This window comes from Hyperolius riggenbachi, chromosome 1, assembly GCF_040937935.1.
Source record: "Hyperolius riggenbachi isolate aHypRig1 chromosome 1, aHypRig1.pri, whole genome shotgun sequence".
Taxonomy (NCBI): domain Eukaryota; kingdom Metazoa; phylum Chordata; class Amphibia; order Anura; family Hyperoliidae; genus Hyperolius; species Hyperolius riggenbachi.
Window position 1 is genome coordinate 211,827,041 of NC_090646.1, and position 19,195 is coordinate 211,846,235.

The 19,195-nt window shown below is 41.9% G+C and overlaps 1 protein-coding gene across 1 annotated transcript in view; it reads left to right on the forward strand.

Annotated features, from left to right (window-relative positions):
- Positions 1-19,195, forward strand: part of ANKRD50 (ankyrin repeat domain containing 50) — a 106,353-nt gene that overhangs the window by 73,735 nt on the left and 13,423 nt on the right. The gene's annotated exons all lie outside the window — the stretch shown is intronic.

Below are 19,195 nucleotides of genomic sequence, written 5' to 3' on the forward strand. Positions count from 1 at the left end.
GGGGAAAAAACAGCGGTAATTAACGGTGGGAACGCTCCATACACTAGTTTTGCTTCTCATAAAGAAAGTTAAGTAAGAAAAGGTTATTCCAGTGAAAGGAATTTGTCAGAGATTCTCAGCTGTTTTATAGTAGTAAGCATGCCAAGAAAGCATTTGTATGTTGGCTGGTTATCAGCACAGTTCCACCAGTGTGTACTCATGCAGCATGACTATTCTACTCTGAAAGGGTGGGAGGAATTTGCAAAACAAGCTGTGCTGGAATATTTGCCTCTGCTCTGTGCTGCCTTGTGCAACAGCTGCTGTGATTACCCTCCCCATTTCCTCTCCAGAAATAAAATATAAACATTGATCTATAGAATGCTATTAAATTAGCAACAAAATGCAAGAGAATACCACATAACTTAGTCATGTGGGAGTCTTGGTCTTTTTATTATTATGGGTAGTTCTGTATAGGTGCAGCTTTTGTGGTTAAAAAGAATGTCCAGGCTAGATGAAAGAGAAAAAAAAAAGATCTTCTTACCCAGGGCTTCCTCCAGCCCCTGGCAGCCGATATGTCCCACACTGCAGCTCGTGTCCCAAACTGCAGCTCCACTTGGCTGCCAGATTTTTTCTAAATCTAGCCTAGACATTCCCTTTTTTAAAGCAAATCTGAACTGAGAACTTCCTCTGTGCTGTAAAAGATGAGCAACAGCGTAATGACCTTGAAAGAAAAACCTGTCTGTTACAGGGGATATATATCTGCAGTGTGTCTACTTTCATGGAAGCAGACATAGGGTTAACATCTGCGTAACAAATTAACTGCTCTGCTGGGGCAGCAGCTAACACAGCTAAGAGATCAAATTACAGTTGGGATTAGTCACATATGAGTGGGGAATTACAGGCTAAACTCTCTAAATACATATAGGGTGCATTTCTATATGTTTTCCTTATGTACTGTGCAGGTCCACATTTAAAGACCAAACAAAAATGCTTACTTGCGCTCCTTTAACCTTCATGCGCGGTAACCCCGAACTTAGTTCGGGGGTAAGCCGCGCAGGAGGTTTTCTCCGTCCTGCTCGGCCCGATTTTCTTACTTTTTTTTTTTTTGCTGGACGCAGCTAGCACTTTGCTAGCTGCGCCAGCACACTTGATCGCCGCCGCCCGCACTCGATCGCCGCTATCCGTTGCGGCGCGCGCCCCCCCCAGACCCCGTGCGCTGCCTGGCCAATCAGTGCCAGGCAGCGCCGAGGGGTGGATCGGGACTCCCAATGACGTCGGCTATCATGTAGCGAGCCCTGGGCTCGCTACATGATTTAAAAAAAAAAAACAACTGCCGCGCTGCCTCCTGGCGGAATTTTTCATACCGCCAGGAGGGTTAATATGAGGTACAGACAACACATCAGAAAATAACCATACTAATATGAGTAGTAGCAGTAGTGCACTTTTACAATTTTAAATTTACATTTTAGCCAGTGCACCACTGAAGGTTTTTAACCCCTTATGGACCAGAGCTATTTTTACATTTCAGTGATCCTCCTTTTCGTTCGCAAATCCACACATTTTATTTGCCCATTTGTCCCTGTTATTACAAAATTTAAAGTATGTCACTTGTTCAATGGTTGGGGACAATATTTTTTTTGGAACAGTAATATACCCTCATGACATGCATACTAAAATGTTTTTAAATGTCACTTTTTTTAACTATAGGAAGGGAGGTAAGGGGTTAATTAATGGGGTATTTTATGTATTTTTTTTATTGTAATGTATGTAAGTGTAATTTTACTATTTGGCCACTAGAGTTACCCCCCCCCCCCCCAACACACACACACACACACACACACACACACACACACACACACTTTATTTCCTGTGCTTACAATTAGTACGCTTACAAGAAGTAATGTATGTATGTTTTTACTTTTGGTTTATCAATGACCATGGCATCTCATTGATGCTGGTGGTCATTGATCATAGACACTTAGATAGGTGAATGGGAACTGTGTTCCCATTCACTTATCTGTGTACTAATGGGTGGCGACGTGAACAAGCACGCAGCGACGAGATATGTATATCTATGCTCCTGGAGGTAAGAGTAAGTTTCCGGGGGCGCAGATATAAAATCATTAACTGGTTATTTGTTTTTATTATTAAAATTATTTTTAAAGATAAGCATTTGATTGTTGTGAGCTGGTTCAGTCTATGTTTTTGGAAGGCCCACTTTGATTATTTTCTTCACCAAATCACTTATCTGCTCCCCCCCCCCCCCCCCCCCTCCATTTCTTTCTTTTTCTAGAGTGAAATGTTATCAAATGTACCAGTGCATACATTTTCAGTAACCAGTTGCAGGTCAGCATACCTTTAACTTGGGTAGCACATACCACTTGTTTATTATAATTTGGTAGTGTTTAAAGGTTCATTACCAGTTGGCCTCTCTGGACCTGTGTTATTTTGTGCTGTGGCTCATTACTGCACATCCTGTCCATTCCATAAGGCTGAACAGATTGCTGGGTAGAGAGTTGCGCAGCTTGTTGTATGGGGATAGGTCAGTAGAAACTATTATGAATTGTTTCTGGCAATGTTAGTTGCAGGATTGTACTGGCCTTGTCACAGAGTCAGTGTATGGGAGTGCTGTCTGTCACAACACCACTGCACGGAATGCAGAGAAGGCCTTTTATACACATAAAGTGTACACTGTGCTCTGAACAGTCTAGTAGTAGAACTATCGATATCTGAAAATATTGCAAGGTAAAGGTGATTTACAAAATTGGTAAATGTGGAAACTGATCTTACCTTTTGTCTTTTTTAATTGCGTATTATAGATTGTGACAAAATATTTAGATGCAAGATCAAAAGCATTTAAACAGTGCAATCCAGTAATGTTTAGACTGCTTCCTACATATAGCCTGCTGGCAAGTCATTCCCAGGTTTATGCGGTATGCTTGCGTCATGTAGTCCAGGGTACACAATTGACATACAGTATATTACATAGTGATTTTACAGGGAGCGCTGAAAAATCCACAGAACTCTGTATCCCTCATTGAGATTCCCTACTGCAGTTGCACACTATGGTGGGAATGTCTACTGAGACGTGCAGCAACATAGGAGGTACAATAAAGCGTGTTGACATTAATTACTACAACTAATTATATAGACTTGTGACACATCCTATTTTTGATGTGGATACACTTCAGTACCCATCAACATTCCTGCGGCAGCATCTGTAAGGAACCTGTATAATCTCCTAAACGCAAAGATCAAAAATCCATATCATTGCAATGATCTCATGTTTTGTTTGCAGCCTGAGGGATATGGATGAATCAATGTTCTGAAGTCCGTAACACCTTCAGTGCTGCATCCTTGTGTTCTTTACTCACCACCTGCTGAGGTATTTACTAGATAAATGCCAAATTGTTATGCTGAATCTCCTTGCTGCTGTGTGGAAAAGCCTCAGTGTAACTGCATTGCAGTGGTCACTAGCTGTTTGAACGCTTTCTGTTCTTAAAATGAGCACACATTATGAGCCTCGGGTTGGACATAAACATATTTTTTTTTGTTATCTTTTTCTTTCTAATGCATATAATGGAGCCTTTTTTGTTTGTGTTATTTTGTAATGTGTTAGGCCCGGTTCACATATGCGGTTTTTCCCAGAGCCGGCCATCTGATCCAGGAAAACGGTCAGTTTTTACAGCCAGTGTGCAGTAAAACCTTCTGTTTCCGTTCCGCTGAGTGAAACGGTCTGGAAAAATGGTCCTACTACATTTCTTTGTACGTTCAGCAGAATGGACCATGGAACCGTACGGCCGGTTCCGTTGGCAAATGGTAATGTGAACCAAGCCTTTATCCTATGTAATAACTAATTACTTGATTTCCTTTTACACCATGCAAATTGCCTGGCTGTCCTGCTGATCTTCTGCCTCCACTATGTTTAGCCACAGGCTCTGAACAAGCATAAAGATCAGATCTTTCTGACTGAAGAATGACTGAATCCAGAGAGATCAGCAGGACAACCAGGCAACTGGTTATAAAAATGGCAGCCTCTATATTAGTCTCACTTGCAGTATGTTTTAATGGTTATAAGACTACATCAGTATACAGATTGCCCCAAGAAACACAACCTCAGCTAGTGTTGAACTGGGATGGTGGGAAGGTGGTGAACTCTATCCAATCCCCTAGCAACAGTACAACCTTTTTTTTACACTATGAAATGTGGCTTAGGTTGGAAGCGCACTGTGGTTTGTGGGTGCATTTATGATCTTATCAGTGTACATTTTTTGTGACTTCTGCATTTTTCTCCTGTCTGCAGCATGTAAACTCACACATTCATTCATCCATTTCACTGGCATGGGCATGCGCTTTGCCAAACACGCGTGGTTCATGGGAAAGTGTGAAAACATGTGTGAAAGTCTTTTCAGATTTGTATTGTAAAAAAAGTAATGTGCAATTTCCCAGGTTGAAATTGATGACTTCCAACCATTTTTCTGATCTATTTTGTACAGAAGTAATCAGAAAATCAATAATAATAATAAAAAAAAAAAAAGATTGAAAATAAGATTAGATCTGTCAAATGTATCAATTCCACCCGTTGATGGAGGGTACTATTCAAGATCGGCCTACTGACATTTAAATCACTGAGTAATCTGGGCCCTGGATACATGAAAGAAATGTTGCAGCTGCGTAGCAATCCCCGCATTCTCAGATCAACAGGTTCTAATAATCTAGTCATACCCAGAGTCCACTTGGAAACTTTTGGTCCCAGAGCCTTCTGTCATGCTGCCCCTACATTTTGGAACTCCTTACCTCAACAGATCAGGACAGCTCCATCCCTGGATGTGTTTAAATCCAGACTGAAAACCCACCTGTTCAGTTTTGCATTTGCAGAAATATAACTTTTGTTGTGTAAATACTTCATCCTACTACCAATTACTGAATCTGAGAGAGCCTAAGCGCTTTGAGTCCTATGGGAGAAAAGCGCTATAGAAATATTATTGTATTGTATTATTGTATACTAATGGCAAGTTTAATTTAAAAAGTAGAATCTGATGACTCCCCATAAAGAGAACATTGAGGTGACGTCTATTACACTGAATACATTTTTTACATTTCCAAAGTGACACAAAGACCAAATAACAAGCTGTTTTACTACATTTTTAGCATTGCAGCTGTGGCGTTCTTCGCGTCATCATCTGAGAACTTCTGTCGGCGCAGTGGTTATTTTCAGCATTAAATATGTTGAGAAATTGTGTAGTACTGAATTCAGGCTTCAAGGAAGGTGTTCCAGTGCCATTACAACAGGACCAACATGAGGCTGTGCATGTGTACATTGTAGTCAGTGTTGACTGTCTTTCCATAGTTGTACAATCATGCCATGTGTATCAAATAACGGTACCTGCTGAGGGACCCACACAGAATGTTTTCAGCACTGATGAATTTGGACATTTCCATGCTGTTTTCATTCGGGGTCACAGTGATGAATAAGTCCTCATACAAATATGAAGACTGTTGCCTGACTGGGTGACTGTGCAGGGCTGAGGCTGTACAGAGCCATTGCTACTCTTAAAGGAAAACTTAAGTCAAAAAAAAAAAATGACATTTACTCACCTGGGGCATCCCTCAGCACCCTGAAGCTGGATGGTGCCCTCGCAGCCCCGCTCCGATCGTCCTGTCCCCCCCGGCGGCTACTTCCGGTTCGGCGACAGCCGCCGACAGGCTGGGAACGCGGCTGTTTTTCCGCGTTCCCAGCCGCTGCTATCACCCTCTATGCTGCTGTAGCGTATATATATATAGCGTATATATATATACGCTACAGCAGCATAGAGGGTGATAGCAGCGGCTGGGAACGCAGAAAAACAGCCGCGTTCCCAGCCTGTCGGCGGCTGTCGCCGAACCGGAAGTAGCCGCCGGGGGGGACAGGACGATCGGAGCGGGGCTGCGAGGGCACCATCCAGCTTCGGGGTGCTGAGGGATGCCCCAGGTGAGTAAATGTCATTTTTTTTTTTTGACTTAAGTTTTCCTTTAAGGATGGCAAAGTATTTGGTTGCTATGCAAAGGCAGGAAGGCTGACTGATAAGCAGAGAGTGAGCAGTAAGGTTAAAAATTCAGGAATCCCCTTTGACCTTTCAGCAGCATTCTTGCACACCTTAATTTGTAGTTGTCTCTGGTGTTCTGTGTTCACCCACCTCTTGCTAATATGTGACACATTCTCAGTTTTTCCCCATTCAAAATTTCTAGTGCAGCTGAACTTGTGTAAAGGGAGCCTTTCTTGCAATAGTTGACAGTGGCATTGACAGTGATAAGATTTCTGGCCACCATGGATGGCCTTCCAATGCACTTCATTCACTTACATGTTGCTGACCTGAAAGTGCCTCCCTCACCAAGAATACAGCATATCTAATTATATCCTCATCATATGCCCAACATAACATTTCAAGAGTCCTTACTGCTCTTCAAAGGCTTAACACCAAATTCAAGTGCAAACCTTTGCAGTATTCTCACAGTAGCATCATTGTTATCGGCCATGACAGCATGCGCAAGGTGCTTCAGCTTGTGGCAGAACACTGATGAATGTGGAGGTCCAACTGCAGGTTCATACATATCACTGTATCCTATTCACAAACACCTGTACTGTATTCTCTCATCCGTCTTACTGAAAAAGAAAATGGGACGGTCTTATTACTATTCAGTTAGTCCTTATAGAAATGGAAATGCTTAAAGGTCCATCATGGTTCCTAGGTATCTTTTAAAGCCGTGTATATTGAGAATTGTATGCTATATTAAGACTGTCTGTCTGAAAGGGTATAAGAATACTGCAACATTTTAACCATAGTGGTCATTTAAAGTGTACCTGTGAGGGGAAAAAACTGCCCCAAACGGGTGCTCGCCTTAATAGAGAGAAGCCTCTGGATAATACAGAGGCTTCCCCCATCCTCCTTCACTGGCTCGTCCCAGCGATGTCCCCTCCACAAAACATTCAACAAGCCCTTGTCGACAGTTAAGGTGTGTGCAGTAGCACAGACCCTATTGGGCTCTGCTTTTTCCTGCCTAATCCCAAGCTGGTCCGTGCTACTGCGTGGGTGCAGTGCAGCTGCGCTTTAGAGGTCTGTACATTGGAACGGCGAGGTGGAGGAAAACAAAGGAAGCTCTCATGAGGTAAGTATCTAACTTTTTTGTTTTATATAATGTCACAGGTTTAATTTAAACTTTTGACACAGGTGCTTCTGAAGCTCAAGTCTAAGATTTTATGTAAACAGCTAGACAGAATCCTTAGATTTGATTAGCAAGTATCACTTGCAGGTGTGCAGGAAGCAGCAGCCATAATGCCTCTCTTCAGGGAGATGGCCAAGCAAATTGGGCTTTTATTTGCGTACATCCAGAACATCTGCTTTACAGCACAATTTTCCTTAGCTGTTCATTTTGCAGAGAGATGTAATCCATCCTTGGCTACTTTAGTCCTCATCAAGCAAGTGAGAGTCTTGGCACAGAGTTCTTAGTTAATGGGAACCAGGCCCATTTCCATGGGTGTGTAAACTGAGTAACTGCCCATGGTGAAGACTTCCTATTTATGTTGGATATGCTACCTAATTAAGTTTTTTTGAAGGGTTTTTGCTGCTTAATTATGATGTTTAAGGGAACACTGCCTTCATCTACAGGCGCTCCACGCTCGCTGAATTTGTGATACCAGACATTTATGGTTTTATTGCTCTGAAACAGCAGACAAAGATCCACAAAACACATAATCTAAATTTCAAGTGTCTGAATGTCCAATAAGTTTTACTTTACGTCATATAGGCTTAGTCCTTTTTTGGAGGTAGACTAATTTATCTTTTATTTTTTATTAATACCATATCCAGTTACCATCTCCACATTTCGGTGAGCCTCCCCCAAGTGTCATTACATAGCCTCCCAGTCCTCGAGGGGGGGGGGGGTCTGTTTTTCAGTTCCTTGAACTGTTACAATTTTTCTTGGAATGCGACCCACTTGAAGATCAAAGAACCCAAGTGAGGGTGGGCTTTCTTCACTGGCGTTTACAATGTGTTTGGTAGTCTTGCAAACCTACAGTGCTGCCCATAAATATTCTGGCAAATTTTGACTTAGTTACTTTTATTTACAGTGCCACGGAGGCTTTACATTCAATAATAATAATAATTCAACCAGTGAGTAAGACAATGCACAAGAGGCATTGTTGTGGGAAAAACATTTCTCAGCTTTTATTTACATTTGAGCAAAAAGTGTCCAGTCCAAAATGATTCACACCCTTCACAAACTTTCACAGTCTCTGGGAAAATCCAAAGTTCTATACCATTCCAAATAGTCCACACTGTTCTAAAGCCTCCTAATTACCCTGATTAATTGGGAACAGCTGTTTTAATCAACTCAACAGGAGAAAAACAGCAGCTCTCCGCAGTTGGTTTGTGGACAGACATAGGACATAGGAACTCACTGAGGACTTGCAGCTGCGCATTGTGGCTGCTCACAAGTCAGGAAAGGGCTACAAGACCGTTTCTAAATGTTTTCAAGTTCCAGTGATAACAGTGCAAAGTATTATTAAAAAATGTTCCGCACTGTCGAAAATCTCAGACAGCGTGGTCGGAAGCCAAAAGTGACACCTGTGCTGGCCAGGAGGATAGTGAGAGAGGTGAAAAATAATCCAAGGATCACCACCAGGGCCATCCTGGTAAATCTGGGCTCTGCTGGTGGCAATGTCTCAAGGCAAACAATCCAATGGACACTGCACACTGCTGGGTTTCACGGATGCTTTTTTTAATGGTACGCAAAGATGCCCTGTGTCTTGTGACTGTTGCAGTGGTTATGTGGAGCAGGAGGGGGTTTATTTACACTCACCCCGACAGCGATTTAGCCTGAAAACTGCCCTGATGGGTTTTTTTTTTGTTTGTTTTTTGTTTTTTTTGTGATGAGGCAAAAGGAATCTAAAAGCTATACTGAGGGTTTGTTCTAAACCAGCTTGTAAACTTGCATGAAAATCTTGGTTACTAAGACATAAAGAAGTGATTTGCATTGCTCAGAAGTGATTTTAGTGATTTTAGGTGTTGCTCCTCTCACCTGTGGGCATGCAAATTACTTCCGGTTTAAGAAGTCAGAACTCCTTTGAATACATGTAAGTCATTGTGTGATCAATTGTTTTGTTGCCTAAATTGGGCTTTGAACATTGTTTTTAAATAACCATATAGTAGGAAGAAAAGGTGCAGATTCCAAGGTTTCCATCCTGATTTTTGGATTACTGTACAAAGTTTACTGAGCTAAAACAAGCATGCAAATCAAGTCTTCCTGACAGCTCACTGGTTGCATGCTTGTCAAAGACTCACTCAGTCATTTGTGAAGCAGGACAAGGAATAACCACTTCAAAGGTTGTCATTTAAAAACAAGTCACTGGTAGCAGCTCCCTTATTTTCATATTTAAGGTTCCCTTCAAAGTACTGTAAACCTCATATGACAGGAATGAGAGAACCAGTGCTGACTGGCTGTTCAAAAATTCTACTTGCTTGGCTGTCATTCTTATCTTTTGCAATTTAAAAAATGACTTGTGGCATGTATTTGAGAGAAGCAATGACCACCTCCATATTCCCCGTTCTTAAAGAGGCTAGAAAATAATAATCTTCAGCTATTACGTTATCACTTCATAGCTATTAGTAAACGTAAATTTTCCTTGATTTTCTCGATTAGAAAGTACTTCACTTGTTGAGTTTGTGGCAGCAGGTCGGGCTTTGTATGCTTGTTTACAGTTAAAGCACACCTGAACTGAGAGGAATATGGCAGCCAGCTAACACAGCTAAGAGATCAAATTACAGTTGGGATTAGTCACATATGAGTGGGGAATTACAGGCTAAACTCTCTAAATACATATAGGGTGCATTTCTATATGTTTTCCTTATGTACTGTGCAGGTCCACTTTAAAGACCAAACAAAAATGCTTACTTGCGCTCCTTTAACCTTCCTGGCGGTAACCCCGAACTTAGTTCGGGGTAAGCCGCGCAGGAGGTTTTCTCCGTCCCTGCTCGGCCGATTTTCTTACTTTTTTTTTTTTTGCTGGACGCAGCTAGCACTTTGCTAGCTGCGCCAGCACACTGATCGCCGCCGCCCCGCACTCGATCGCCGCTATCCGTTGCGGCGCGCGCCCCCCCCAGACCCCGTGCGCTGCCTGGCCAATCAGTGCCAGGCAGCGCCGAGGGGTGGATCGGGACTCCCAATGACGTCGGCTATCATGTAGCGAGCCCTGGGCTCGCTACATGATTTAAAAAAAAAAACAACTGCCGCGCTGCCTCCTGGCGGAATTTTTCATACCGCCAGGAGGGTTAATATGAGGTACAGACAACACATCAGAAAATAACCATACTAATATGAGTAGTAGCAGTAGTGCACTTTTACAATTTTAAATTTACATTTTAGCCAGTGCACCACTGAAGGTTTTTATCCCCTTATGGACCAGAGCTATTTTTACATTTCAGTGATCCTCCTTTTCGTTCGCAAATCCACACATTTTATTTGCCCATTTGTCCCTGTTATTACAAAATTTAAAGTATGTCACTTGTTCAATGGTTGGGGACAATATTTTTTTTGGAACAGTAATATACCCTCATGACATGCATACTAAAATGTTTTTAAATGTCACTTTTTTTAACTATAGGAAGGGAGGTAAGGGGTTAATGGGGTATTTTATGTATTTTTTTTATTGTAATGTATGTAAGTGTAATTTTACTATTTGGCCACTAGAGTTACCCCCCCCCCCCAACACACACACACACACACACACACACACACACACACACACACACACACACACACACACACACACTTTATTTCCTGTGCTTACAATTAGTACGCTTACAAGAAGTAATGTATGTATGTTTTTACTTTTGGTTTATCAATGACCATGGCATCTCATTGATGCTGGTGGTCATTGATCATAGACACTTAGATAGGTGAATGGGAACTGTGTTCCCATTCACTTATCTGTGTACTAATGGGTGGCGACGTGAACAAGCACGCAGCGACGAGATATGTATATCTATGCTCCTGGAGGTAAGAGTAAGTTTCCGGGGGCGCAGATATAAAATCATTAACTGGTTATTTGTTTTTATTATTAAAATTATTTTTAAAGATAAGCATTTGATTGTTGTGAGCTGGTTCAGTCTATGTTTTTGGAAGGCCCACTTTGATTATTTTCTTCACCAAATCACTTATCTGCTCCCCCCCCCCCCCCCCTCCATTTCTTTCTTTTTCTAGAGTGAAATGTTATCAAATGTACCAGTGCATACATTTTCAATAACCAGTTGCAGGTCAGCATACCTTTAACTTGGGTAGCACATACCACTTGTTTATTATAATTTGGTAGTGTTTAAAGGTTCATTACCAGTTGGCCTCTCTGGACCTGTGTTATTTTGTGCTGTGGCTCATTACTGCACATCCTGTCCATTCCATAAGGCTGAACAGATTGCTGGGTAGAGAGTTGCGCAGCTTGTTGTATGGGGATAGGTCAGTAGAAACTATTATGAATTGTTTCTGGCAATGTTAGTTGCAGGATTGTACTGGCCTTGTCACAGAGTCAGTGTATGGGAGTGCTGTCTGTCACAACACCACTGCACGGAATGCAGAGAAGGCCTTTTATACACATAAAGTGTACACTGTGCTCTGAACAGTCTAGTAGTAGAACTATCGATATCTGAAAATATTGCAAGGTAAAGGTGATTTACAAAATTGGTAAATGTGGAAACTGATCTTACCTTTTGTCTTTTTTAATTGCGTATTATAGATTGTGACAAAATATTTAGATGCAAGATCAAAAGCATTTAAACAGTGCAATCCAGTAATGTTTAGACTGCTTCCTACATATAGCCTGCTGGCAAGTCATTCCCAGGTTTATGCGGTATGCTTGCGTCATGTAGTCCAGGGTACACAATTGACATACAGTATATTACATAGTGATTTTACAGGGAGCGCTGAAAAATCCACAGAACTCTGTATCCCTCATTGAGATTCCCTACTGCAGTTGCACACTATGGTGGGAATGTCTACTGAGACGTGCAGCAACATAGGAGGTACAATAAAGCGTGTTGACATTAATTACTACAACTAATTATATAGACTTGTGACACATCCTATTTTTGATGTGGATACACTTCAGTACCCATCAACATTCCTGCGGCAGCATCTGTAAGGAACCTGTATAATCTCCTAAACGCAAAGATCAAAAATCCATATCATTGCAATGATCTCATGTTTTGTTTGCAGCCTGAGGGATATGGATGAATCAATGTTCTGAAGTCCGTAACACCTTCAGTGCTGCATCCTTGTGTTCTTTACTCACCACCTGCTGAGGTATTTACTAGATAAATGCCAAATTGTTATGCTGAATCTCCTTGCTGCTGTGTGGAAAAGCCTCAGTGTAACTGCATTGCAGTGGTCACTAGCTGTTTGAACGCTTTCTGTTCTTAAAATGAGCACACATTATGAGCCTCGGGTTGGACATAAACATATTTTTTTTTGTTATCTTTTTCTTTCTAATGCATATAATGGAGCCTTTTTTGTTTGTGTTATTTTGTAATGTGTTAGGCCCGGTTCACATATGCGGTTTTTCCCAGAGCCGGCCATCTGATCCAGGAAAACGGTCAGTTTTTACAGCCAGTGTGCAGTAAAACCTTCTGTTTCCGTTCCGCTGAGTGAAACGGTCTGGAAAAATGGTCCTACTACATTTCTTTGTACGTTCAGCAGAATGGACCATGGAACCGTACGGCCGGTTCCGTTGGCAAATGGTAATGTGAACCAAGCCTTTATCCTATGTAATAACTAATTACTTGATTTCCTTTTACACCATGCAAATTGCCTGGCTGTCCTGCTGATCTTCTGCCTCCACTATGTTTAGCCACAGGCTCTGAACAAGCATAAAGATCAGATCTTTCTGACTGAAGAATGACTGAATCCAGAGAGATCAGCAGGACAACCAGGCAACTGGTTATAAAAATGGCAGCCTCTATATTAGTCTCACTTGCAGTATGTTTTAATGGTTATAAGACTACATCAGTATACAGATTGCCCCAAGAAACACAACCTCAGCTAGTGTTGAACTGGGATGGTGGGAAGGTGGTGAACTCTATCCAATCCCCTAGCAACAGTACAACCTTTTTTTTACACTATGAAATGTGGCTTAGGTTGGAAGCGCACTGTGGTTTGTGGGTGCATTTATGATCTTATCAGTGTACATTTTTTGTGACTTCTGCATTTTTCTCCTGTCTGCAGCATGTAAACTCACACATTCATTCATCCATTTCACTGGCATGGGCATGCGCTTTGCCAAACACGCGTGGTTCATGGGAAAGTGTGAAAACATGTGTGAAAGTCTTTTCAGATTTGTATTGTAAAAAAAGTAATGTGCAATTTCCCAGGTTGAAATTGATGACTTCCAACCATTTTTCTGATCTATTTTGTACAGAAGTAATCAGAAAATCAATAATAATAATAAAAAAAAAAAAAGATTGAAAATAAGATTAGATCTGTCAAATGTATCAATTCCACCCGTTGATGGAGGGTACTATTCAAGATCGGCCTACTGACATTTAAATCACTGAGTAATCTGGGCCCTGGATACATGAAAGAAATGTTGCAGCTGCGTAGCAATCCCCGCATTCTCAGATCAACAGGTTCTAATAATCTAGTCATACCCAGAGTCCACTTGGAAACTTTTGGTCCCAGAGCCTTCTGTCATGCTGCCCCTACATTTTGGAACTCCTTACCTCAACAGATCAGGACAGCTCCATCCCTGGATGTGTTTAAATCCAGACTGAAAACCCACCTGTTCAGTTTTGCATTTGCAGAAATATAACTTTTGTTGTGTAAATACTTCATCCTACTACCAATTACTGAATCTGAGAGAGCCTAAGCGCTTTGAGTCCTATGGGAGAAAAGCGCTATAGAAATATTATTGTATTGTATTATTGTATACTAATGGCAAGTTTAATTTAAAAAGTAGAATCTGATGACTCCCCATAAAGAGAACATTGAGGTGACGTCTATTACACTGAATACATTTTTTACATTTCCAAAGTGACACAAAGACCAAATAACAAGCTGTTTTACTACATTTTTAGCATTGCAGCTGTGGCGTTCTTCGCGTCATCATCTGAGAACTTCTGTCGGCGCAGTGGTTATTTTCAGCATTAAATATGTTGAGAAATTGTGTAGTACTGAATTCAGGCTTCAAGGAAGGTGTTCCAGTGCCATTACAACAGGACCAACATGAGGCTGTGCATGTGTACATTGTAGTCAGTGTTGACTGTCTTTCCATAGTTGTACAATCATGCCATGTGTATCAAATAACGGTACCTGCTGAGGGACCCACACAGAATGTTTTCAGCACTGATGAATTTGGACATTTCCATGCTGTTTTCATTCGGGGTCACAGTGATGAATAAGTCCTCATACAAATATGAAGACTGTTGCCTGACTGGGTGACTGTGCAGGGCTGAGGCTGTACAGAGCCATTGCTACTCTTAAAGGAAAACTTAAGTCAAAAAAAAAAAAATGACATTTACTCACCTGGGGCATCCCTCAGCACCCCGAAGCTGGATGGTGCCCTCGCAGCCCCGCTCCGATCGTCCTGTCCCCCCCGGCGGCTACTTCCGGTTCGGCGACAGCCGCCGACAGGCTGGGAACGCGGCTGTTTTTCCGCGTTCCCAGCCGCTGCTATCACCCTCTATGCTGCTGTAGCGTATATATATATAGCGTATATATATATATACGCTACAGCAGCATAGAGGGTGATAGCAGCGGCTGGGAACGCAGAAAAACAGCCGCGTTCCCAGCCTGTCGGCGGCTGTCGCCGAACCGGAAGTAGCCGCCGGGGGGGACAGGACGATCGGAGCGGGGCTGCGAGGGCACCATCCAGCTTCGGGGTGCTGAGGGATGCCCCAGGTGAGTAAATGTCATTTTTTTTTTTTGACTTAAGTTTTCCTTTAAGGATGGCAAAGTATTTGGTTGCTATGCAAAGGCAGGAAGGCTGACTGATAAGCAGAGAGTGAGCAGTAAGGTTAAAAATTCAGGAATCCCCTTTGACCTTTCAGCAGCATTCTTGCACACCTTAATTTGTAGTTGTCTCTGGTGTTCTGTGTTCACCCACCTCTTGCTAATATGTGACACATTCTCAGTTTTTCCCCATTCAAAATTTCTAGTGCAGCTGAACTTGTGTAAAGGGAGCCTTTCTTGCAATAGTTGACAGTGGCATTGACAGTGATAAGATTTCTGGCCACCATGGATGGCCTTCCAATGCACTTCATTCACTTACATGTTGCTGACCTGAAAGTGCCTCCCTCACCAAGAATACAGCATATCTAATTATATCCTCATCATATGCCCAACATAACATTTCAAGAGTCCTTACTGCTCTTCAAAGGCTTAACACCAAATTCAAGTGCAAACCTTTGCAGTATTCTCACAGTAGCATCATTGTTATCGGCCATGACAGCATGCGCAAGGTGCTTCAGCTTGTGGCAGAACACTGATGAATGTGGAGGTCCAACTGCAGGTTCATACATATCACTGTATCCTATTCACAAACACCTGTACTGTATTCTCTCATCCGTCTTACTGAAAAAGAAAATGGGACGGTCTTATTACTATTCAGTTAGTCCTTATAGAAATGGAAATGCTTAAAGGTCCATCATGGTTCCTAGGTATCTTTTAAAGCCGTGTATATTGAGAATTGTATGCTATATTAAGACTGTCTGTCTGAAAGGGTATAAGAATACTGCAACATTTTAACCATAGTGGTCATTTAAAGTGTACCTGTGAGGGGAAAAAACTGCCCCAAACGGGTGCTCGCCTTAATAGAGAGAAGCCTCTGGATAATACAGAGGCTTCCCCCATCCTCCTTCACTGGCTCGTCCCAGCGATGTCCCCTCCACAAAACATTCAACAAGCCCTTGTCGACAGTTAAGGTGTGTGCAGTAGCACAGACCCTATTGGGCTCTGCTTTTTCCTGCCTAATCCCAAGCTGGTCCGTGCTACTGCGTGGGTGCAGTGCAGCTGCGCTTTAGAGGTCTGTACATTGGAACGGCGAGGTGGAGGAAAACAAAGGAAGCTCTCATGAGGTAAGTATCTAACTTTTTTGTTTTATATAATGTCACAGGTTTAATTTAAACTTTTGACACAGGTGCTTCTGAAGCTCAAGTCTAAGATTTTATGTAAACAGCTAGACAGAATCCTTAGATTTGATTAGCAAGTATCACTTGCAGGTGTGCAGGAAGCAGCAGCCATAATGCCTCTCTTCAGGGAGATGGCCAAGCAAATTGGGCTTTTATTTGCGTACATCCAGAACATCTGCTTTACAGCACAATTTTCCTTAGCTGTTCATTTTGCAGAGAGATGTAATCCATCCTTGGCTACTTTAGTCCTCATCAAGCAAGTGAGAGTCTTGGCACAGAGTTCTTAGTTAATGGGAACCAGGCCCATTTCCATGGGTGTGTAAACTGAGTAACTGCCCATGGTGAAGACTTCCTATTTATGTTGGATATGCTACCTAATTAAGTTTTTTTGAAGGGTTTTTGCTGCTTAATTATGATGTTTAAGGGAACACTGCCTTCATCTACAGGCGCTCCACGCTCGCTGAATTTGTGATACCAGACATTTATGGTTTTATTGCTCTGAAACAGCAGACAAAGATCCACAAAACACATAATCTAAATTTCAAGTGTCTGAATGTCCAATAAGTTTTACTTTACGTCATATAGGCTTAGTCCTTTTTTGGAGGTAGACTAATTTATCTTTTATTTTTTATTAATACCATATCCAGTTACCATCTCCACATTTCGGTGAGCCTCCCCCAAGTGTCATTACATAGCCTCCCAGTCCTCGAGGGGGGGGGGGGGGGGGGTCTGTTTTTCAGTTCCTTGAACTGTTACAATTTTTCTTGGAATGCGACCCACTTGAAGATCAAAGAACCCAAGTGAGGGTGGGCTTTCTTCACTGGCGTTTACAATGTGTTTGGTAGTCTTGCAAACCTACAGTGCTGCCCATAAATATTCTGGCAAATTTTGACTTAGTTACTTTTATTTACAGTGCCACGGAGGCTTTACATTCAATAATAATAATAATTCAACCAGTGAGTAAGACAATGCACAAGAGGCATTGTTGTGGGAAAAACATTTCTCAGCTTTTATTTACATTTGAGCAAAAAGTGTCCAGTCCAAAATGATTCACACCCTTCACAAACTTTCACAGTCTCTGGGAAAATCCAAAGTTCTATACCATTCCAAATAGTCCACACTGTTCTAAAGCCTCCTAATTACCCTGATTAATTGGGAACAGCTGTTTTAATCAACTCAACAGGAGAAAAACAGCAGCTCTCCGCAGTTGGTTTGTGGACAGACATAGGACATAGGAACTCACTGAGGACTTGCAGCTGCGCATTGTGGCTGCTCACAAGTCAGGAAAGGGCTACAAGACCGTTTCTAAATGTTTTCAAGTTCCAGTGATAACAGTGCAAAGTATTATTAAAAAATGTTCCGCACTGTCGAAAATCTCAGACAGCGTGGTCGGAAGCCAAAAGTGACACCTGTGCTGGCCAGGAGGATAGTGAGAGAGGTGAAAAATAATCCAAGGATCACCACCAGGGCCATCCTGGTAAATCTGGGCTCTGCTGGTGGCAATGTCTCAAGGCAAACAATCCAATGGACACTGCACACTGCTGGGTTTCACGGATGCTTTTTTTAATGGTACGCAAAGATGCCCTGTGTCTTGTGACTGTTGCAGTGGTTATGTGGAGCAGGAGGGGGTTTATTTACACTCACCCCGACAGCGATTTAGCCTGAAAACTGCCCTGATGGGTTTTTTTTTTGTTTGTTTTTTGTTTTTTTTGTGATGAGGCAAAAGGAATCTAAAAGCTATACTGAGGGTTTGTTCTAAACCAGCTTGTAAACTTGCATGAAAATCTTGGTTACTAAGACATAAAGAAGTGATTTGCATTGCTCAGAAGTGATTTTAGTGATTTTAGGTGTTGCTCCTCTCACCTGTGGGCATGCAAATTACTTCCGGTTTAAGAAGTCAGAACTCCTTTGAATACATGTAAGTCATTGTGTGATCAATTGTTTTGTTGCCTAAATTGGGCTTTGAACATTGTTTTTAAATAACCATATAGTAGGAAGAAAAGGTGCAGATTCCAAGGTTTCCATCCTGATTTTTGGATTACTGTACAAAGTTTACTGAGCTAAAACAAGCATGCAAATCAAGTCTTCCTGACAGCTCACTGGTTGCATGCTTGTCAAAGACTCACTCAGTCATTTGTGAAGCAGGACAAGGAATAACCACTTCAAAGGTTGTCATTTAAAAACAAGTCACTGGTAGCAGCTCCCTTATTTTCATATTTAAGGTTCCCTTCAAAGTACTGTAAACCTCATATGACAGGAATGAGAGAACCAGTGCTGACTGGCTGTTCAAAAATTCTACTTGCTTGGCTGTCATTCTTATCTTTTGCAATTTAAAAAATGACTTGTGGCATGTATTTGAGAGAAGCAATGACCACCTCCATATTCCCCGTTCTTAAAGAGGCTAGAAAATAATAATCTTCAGCTATTACGTTATCACTTCATAGCTATTAGTAAACGTAAATTTTCCTTGATTTTCTCGATTAGAAAGTACTTCACTTGTTGAGTTTGTGGCAGCAGGTCGGGCTTTGTATGCTTGTTTACAGTTAAAGCACACCTGAACTGAGAGGAATATGGAGACTGACATCTTTATTTCCTTTTAAAGGGGAACTGAAGAGAGAGGCATATGGAGGCTGTCATGTTTATTTCCTTTTAATCAATACCAGTTGCCTGGCAGCCCTGCTGGTCTATTTCTCTGCAGTAGTATCTGATTAAAACCAGAAACAAGCATGCAGCTAGTCTTGTCAGATCAGACTTATAAGTCTGAACCACTGAAACACCTGATCTGCTGCATGCTTGTTCAGGGGCTATGGCTAATAGTATTACAGGCAGAGGATCAGCAGGGCTGCCAGGCAACTGGTATTGTCTAAAACGAAATAAACATGACAGCCTCCATATACCTCTCTCTTCAGTTCCCCTTTAAACAATGCAAATTGCCTATCTGTCCTGCTATCCTATGCCCCCAATACTTTAGCCATAGACCCTGAACAAGCATACAGATCAGATCTTTCTGACTGCAGCCCAAAAGATCAGCAGGACTGCCAGGCAACTGGTATTCTTTAACAGGAAAC